Consider the following 6,700-nt stretch of genomic DNA (forward strand, 5'->3'; position numbering starts at 1 on the left):
TTTTCTTTTAGCACTTAGAATATATTATCCCAATAATTCTAGCTTCCTTGGTTTCTGATGAGAAATTGGCTAGTAATATTATAAAGGATCCCTTGTACATGACAAGTTGCTTCTGCCTTGCTGCTTTGAAGATTCTCTCTGTTTTTGACTTTTGACAGTTTGATTCTAACTTATGTTGGTGAGATTCTTATTGAGTTATTTCTATTTGGAGTTCATTGAATTCTTTGCATGTGCAGATTAATGTATCACATCAAATTTTGGTAGCTTTTGGTTATCATTTCTTCAAATGTTCTTTCTGCCCTTTTGTCTCCCTCTTTTCCTTCTGGGATTCCTGTTATCATGTATGTTGGTTCACCTGACCATTCTCCATAGGTCTCAGATGGTTCTGTCCAGTTTTCTTCCTTCTTTTTTCTTTCTCTTCTTCATACTGGATCATCTCATTTGACCAATTGTCACATATGCTGATTCTTCAGATATATTGTTGAGCCCCACTAATGAATTTTTAATATAAGTCTTTCTACATTTTAACTCCAGAATTTCTTATTTTTTTTTTGCAAAGTGTTTACTTTTTTCTTCTTATTTTTCTAGTTTTTATTTAAATTATGACTAAAAATATGGAAGCTTCACGGATTTGCATGTCAGCCTTGCACAGGGGCCATGCTAACCTTCTCTGTACCCTTCCAATCTTATTACATGTGCTGCCAGAGTGAGCACTCCTATCAGTTGTTTTAAAATAATTTCTATCTTTAGGTTAACATTCATTATTTAGTGAGACATAATGTTTGTATTCTCATGATTTCCTTTACTTTTAAGAAAACTGAAATTGCTGATTTAAAGTGATTGTCTAGTTAAGTCCAAAGTCAAGACTTCCTCAGGCTCTGTTTCTGTTGACTACTTTTCCTATACATGGGCCATATTGTCTTGCTTCTTTGAATGTGTCATAAATTTTACTTGAAATTTAAGGGCACCTGGGGGGCTCAGTCAGTTAAATATCTGGCTCTTGATTCTGGCTTACGTCATGATCTCACAGTCATTAGATCCAGCTCCATGTCGAGCTCCACACTGATTCTAGAGCCTGCCTGGGATTCTCTCTCTCCTTCTGCCCCTCTCCTGCTTGCACATGTGTGCCCTCTCTCTCTCTCTCTGTCTCAAAATAAACATTTGAAAAAAGAAAATTGTAAATTTAAAATAATAATGTGAGGACTTTGTATATAAAATGTCCCCCAATAAATGATTTGTTGTTGTTGCTTGTTTGTTTAATGATATTTCTGTACTAATTCTGTAAAAATTTGTATTCTTTGTCATGTGTGTCCACTAAAGTTTCTGCCCACTTAGATTAGTGTCCAGATAATTACTTTACAGAGATTTATTTAAATGCCTGGAGCCAGTAAATCTCCCAGTCGTTGCTGAGTGGCTCTATGAGCTCACTGGGGTACATCTTCAACATTCAGCCAGGCAGCTTACAACCCTCTTTTAGCCTTTTCCTCCTGCTTGTATAGAATCCTACAGGTTAGGCAATGGTGAGAACTTTTGAGTCTTCTCAGATCTTACATGAGCATGTGCACAACTCTGGGCATCCCCTCATCACTACACCTGTTCTTTTCCCTCTAGGAAAACATTTCAGAGTTTTTCAGAGCCTCCTATGGACATCATATACTCTGGATTTTCTTCTTAAGATTTTTAGTAAGCTTATTATTTATCTCAACTGTTCTCCACAGTCTGAGGCATTGCAATATTAAACAACTAATAGTGATTGATTTTACCAAATGCTCCCGGCGAAAAGTTTGTTGGCATTGGCACACCTCTGTGTTAGGTTTAACACAGACAAGTTTTTGTGAGTATTTTCATCCTGGGAACCACCAAACAGGTCAATAGTAGCAGTCATTTGGGAATGAGTTTTTGAAGGAGCTCCTACCTTTTTCTGCCCACTCCAATGGCTGGTTGGTTTTCACAATGATTGAGGGCTATTAGTATTCCAGGCTACCACATAGCTGGGTATGAGGAGATGGCAATAGGGCAAGTCAAAACACTACAAAGGTCATTGTCCTTACCAAGATTCAACTGGTTTTTGTTTGTTCTTGAGGAAACCATTCCTGCATTGCTGCAAGTCTTTGGTTAATTTCCAGAGTTCTAAAAAAGTTGATTCTGACCATTTTTGTCAGTCTGATGCCTTGGGGAGAAAGAATTTTCAGAGGTCCTTATATTCCCACTGATGTCCTCAAGTATTCTTTAAAGACATTTAAGTAATAAGACAAATAGTTCATAAATTTACCCATGTAGTTTCCATTTTCAGTCACCTCATTCTTTTGTGTAGATCTATATTTCCATCTTGTTTAAGTTTCCATGCATAAGAAACTCCCTTTCTTGAAAGAGCAGGCTGCTGCTGACAAATTCCTTTAGCTGTTCTATATCTGAAAAAAAATATTTATTTCACTACTGATTTTGAAAGCTCTTTTCACTAGATATAGAATTCTAGTAGACTTTTTTTAAAAAGAATCCTATTGGAACTTTAAAGATGTTGATCTAATGTCTTCTCAATTGCACAATTTCTTTTTTTTATTTTAATGTTTATTTATTTTTGAGGGAGAGACAGATAGTGAATGGAGGAGGGGCAGAGAGAGGGGCAGACACAGAATCAGAAGCAAGCTCCAGGCTTTGAGCTGTCAGCACAGAGCCTGATGTGGGGCTCAAGCCCACGAACCATGAGATCATGACCTAAGCTGAAGTCGGATGCTTCACCAACCGAGCCACCCAGGCTCCCCTAACTTGCACAATTTCTAATGAGAAAGCTTCTGTGATCTTTATCTTTGTTCCTCTGCCCATAATGTGATCACGATGTGTTTTGGTGTAGTTTCTTCATGTTTCTTGTGTTTTGTATTTATAAAGCCTCTTGGGCCTGTGGATTTACAGTTTTCATCAAATTTGGAAAATTTTTGTCCCTTATTACTTAAAATATTTTTTCTGATATTCCACCTCTCCTGCACAGACTTCACTCACATATACTAGCACACTTGAAATTGTCCCACAGTTCACTATTCACTATTGCCCTGTTGTTTTTTTAAGTTTATTTCTTTATTTGAGAGAGAGAGAGAGAGAGAGAGAGAGAGAGAGAGAGAGCAGGGTAGGGGCAGAGAGAGAGAGAGAGAGAGAGAATCCCAAGTAGGTTTTGCACTGTCAGTGCAGAGCCTGATGCGGGGCTCAATCTCACAAACCATGAGATCATGACCTGAGCCAAAATCAAGAGTTGGACACTCAATTGACTGAGCCACCCAGATGTTCCTACCCTGTTAATTTTTTGTTGCTTCTCTTTTCTATTTGTTTTATGTTGAATTGACTTTACTGCTGTGACTTCAAGTTGAACAATCTTTTCTTCTACAATATCTTATTTGCCATTCATGCCATCTAGTACATTTTTTCATCTCCAAAATTGTAGTTTTCATGTCTAGCTGTTCAATTTATGTCACTTATACATCCTTCCTTGTTCTAATTAATATTTGTTATTTTTATATATTTTTATATAATGTTTTAATGTATGTTATAATAACTGTTTAATAGTCATGTATACTAATTCTGTCATCTGTGTTATTTTTTGGATAGGTTTCCATTCATTTTACTCTTCATTATGGGTCATATTTCTCTGTTGTTATTGCTGTTTTTTGCATGCCTACTAATTTTTTATTTGGTGCCAGAAATTGTGATTTTATCTTGTTCAATGTTGGATATTTTGTAATTTTATTCTTTATTGGATATTTTGTAATTTTATTCTTTAAGGTTTTCTTTTTTTTTTTTTTTTTGGAAAACAAATTATTTGAAAGCTGTTCCTTTCAAATTTGTTTGTAAGATTTCTTAGGTAAGTCTGGAGCACTCCTCAGTTTAAGACTAACTTTCCCCGATACTGAGGCAAGATCCTTCTGAGTATTCTATCCAATATCCCATATCCAATTCTTGAAGTTTTTCCATTCTGGATGATAGGACACATGTCCTACTTCTGAACCTGTGTGAGTACCAAGCACTGTTACCTCTAATCCTTTCAGGTGGTTCGTTCTATGGCCTCAGATAATTTCCTCACATGTCTGGTGTGATCAGTATACTGTTGACTACTCAAGGACAGCCATCTACAGATCTCTGGAGTTCTCTGTGAAGCTCCTTCCTCTAGGGGACTGTATGTCATGAATGGTAGCCATCTTGACTTCCTTGTGCTTAAAGGTCCATCCCATTAATTTAAGGGGCTGGTATGGGTTTCCCAACCATGCACCATTGCCTGAAACTGCTCTCAAGGTAGTAAGACAAGGCAATTGTAGGGCTTACCAAGTTTGTTTTCACCTTATAGGGATCACTGCCTTTTGTTGATGCTTGGTGGCTTGAAAACCCTTGTTTCATATTTCGAAGGGTTTTTATTTTGTGTTTATTCAGGTGGGAAAGTAAATCTGGTCTATCTTGACCAGAAGTGGAGGTCTTATCTCTCATTGCTTACAGTAATTTGGTGCCAGAATAGAGTAATTATTCATTACAAGAGTACATCAAAATCATCCTAGAGGATTTTTTTTACTATGTGGTACATAGGGATTCTAATGTAGGGTCATCGGGTGTGTCTTTTGTAATATGACTATTTCTATTAGGAGAGGCAGGTCTTTTGTCTCAGTTGTGATTTAGCAATTAGAATTTTGGGTAATATTTTTTCTCATTAATTCTGGCAAGATAAAGTTTTACTTTATAATAACTGGGGAAAGTAGGAAATGGGTTTAAGTTTCTGAATCCACAAAGTGAAATACTATGATCACTATTGGTGTAGTGAGCATTTCTTGGTGGAGGTGGACAAGGAGGCAGAAGAGAAGATCCCCTTGTCAAGTCCTATGTGGCAAACTCTCGCTTTCCATGGAGTATCATGGGTCATAAACTCTAGACTAGGAAGAATTATTTCTAATCATTTTATCCTGTCCTCCTACCAGACTTCCTATCAGGACTTTAATAGCTAAGAAAGGTGATTAAAATAATTTCTCCATGGAGGGGCGCCTGGGTGGCGCAGTCGGTTAAGCGTCCGACTTCAGCCAGGTCACGATCTCGTGGTCCGTGAGTTCGAGCCCCGCGTCGGGCTCTGGGCTGATGGCTCAGAGCCTGGAGCCTGTTTCCGATTCTGTGTCTCCCTCTCTCTCTGCCCCTCCCCCGTTCATGCTCTGTCTCTCTCTGTCCCAAAAATAAATAAACGTTGAAAAAAAAATAATTTCTCCATGGGAAAGAACTGGGTGAATGGAGAAATGGTTGGAAGGGTGATAAAGCTTGGTCTACACCATGCCTAAGATCCCTTGTAGTTATAAATCCAATTCCAGAATGACAACTATAGTTTTCTAAGGTGTTAAGGAACCAGATGAAAACCCTTGATAACTCCAGTGTTCGCCAAGTGTCACTGTCACACTCCCACAAAAAGAGATAGTAGTCTTGCAAAAGAGGTTTTTTGCAGTATTGTTATCTTACGTGGGTTATATCTACTGTGTAATGAATGTGATATATTTAACTATAATTCTAAAGCACCACCACCAATACTGCCTGTCTTCCTAGAATGAGAATTATCCTAATATAAAGAAGAAAAAAAATAATAAAAAAGCAAGGTCAGACAGATTGTTCCTAAACTCCTTCTGAGAAAGTGAAAAGAAACAATAACAAAAATACGAGCACGAAGAACAAACTGAGGGTTGATGGGGGGTGGGAGGGAGGGGAGGGTGGGTGATGGGTATTGAGGAGGGCACCTTTTGGGATGAGCACTGGGTGTTGTATGGAAACCAATTTGACAATACATTTCATATATTTAAAATAATAATAATAATAAATAAATGTTATCAAAAAAATATGAGCATGAATATAGGCCTACATGTATTCAATTCCCTGAAAATGAGGCAGAAAGTACAAAATTTTTGAAAAGCTTCTTGGACTTACAGAAGGAACTATAAGTTTCACATTTTTTTTCTCTGTAGACATTTAAGAATCTGCTTTCCATTTCAGTATTTCTTTGCTCCTTTTGTTATTGAAATGCTAATTCAGATCACTGCCAGTGAAATAGACAACACTGTGATGGATATTCTGAGATTGAAAAATCGAGGGGATTGCTTCTGGTTCAGTTCTATGGCCCTAAATGTTTAATATTAAGTTAGACCAGTAGTCTCCTCTTAGGTTGTCAGGACTTCATTCTAAATAAGTTTCCTCCATTTATATAGCACAGCACTGATGTTCCTGACAAATTCCAATGTAACATGCAACAGTGGTTCCTAATTGCTTTAGCATTTATCATGCACAAGAGACAGGAGGAAAGTTGTCTCATTTTGTACAGCTCAGTTGCATTTCTTATCTCTGAAGTACACTTAAGCAGCAAACTGGGACTTAAGGTAGCTGCCTGAAAACCAGCATCCATTAACATGCATGTCTTGGAGAGGAAATGAATTGGTTTTTCTAAAACAGAATACAGTTCAACTTCATTCTGTGCATTAATTTTGCATATTCTCTTTTGCACATTTTATAAATTAGGGGTTCTGATCTCTGCCTTACCCACACAGATTCCCATGCTCACATTTTCCAGGTTCTGCCTTTGGGCAGTTTTGTTTTCAAAATATTAAAAAAAAAAATTTAGGTGCATTTCCAAGACGCCTTTTGGGTTCAATTAGCACCTAGTAATATTTTTCTAAGCAGTCACTGGACGTGCTTAACTAGT

At 37.3% G+C, this 6,700-nt stretch overlaps 1 non-coding gene across 1 annotated transcript; it reads right to left on the minus strand.

Moving 5' to 3' along the window:
- Window positions 1–607: 607 nt before the first annotated feature.
- On the minus strand, window positions 608–714 carry LOC122478070. Its single transcript, XR_006295837.1, has one exon. It is a non-coding gene; the product is annotated as a U6 spliceosomal RNA (small nuclear RNA).
- Window positions 715–6,700: the final 5,986 nt, after the last annotated feature.

The sequence above is a fragment of the Prionailurus bengalensis genome, chromosome X, assembly GCF_016509475.1.
Source record: "Prionailurus bengalensis isolate Pbe53 chromosome X, Fcat_Pben_1.1_paternal_pri, whole genome shotgun sequence".
Classification (NCBI taxonomy): domain Eukaryota; kingdom Metazoa; phylum Chordata; class Mammalia; order Carnivora; family Felidae; genus Prionailurus; species Prionailurus bengalensis.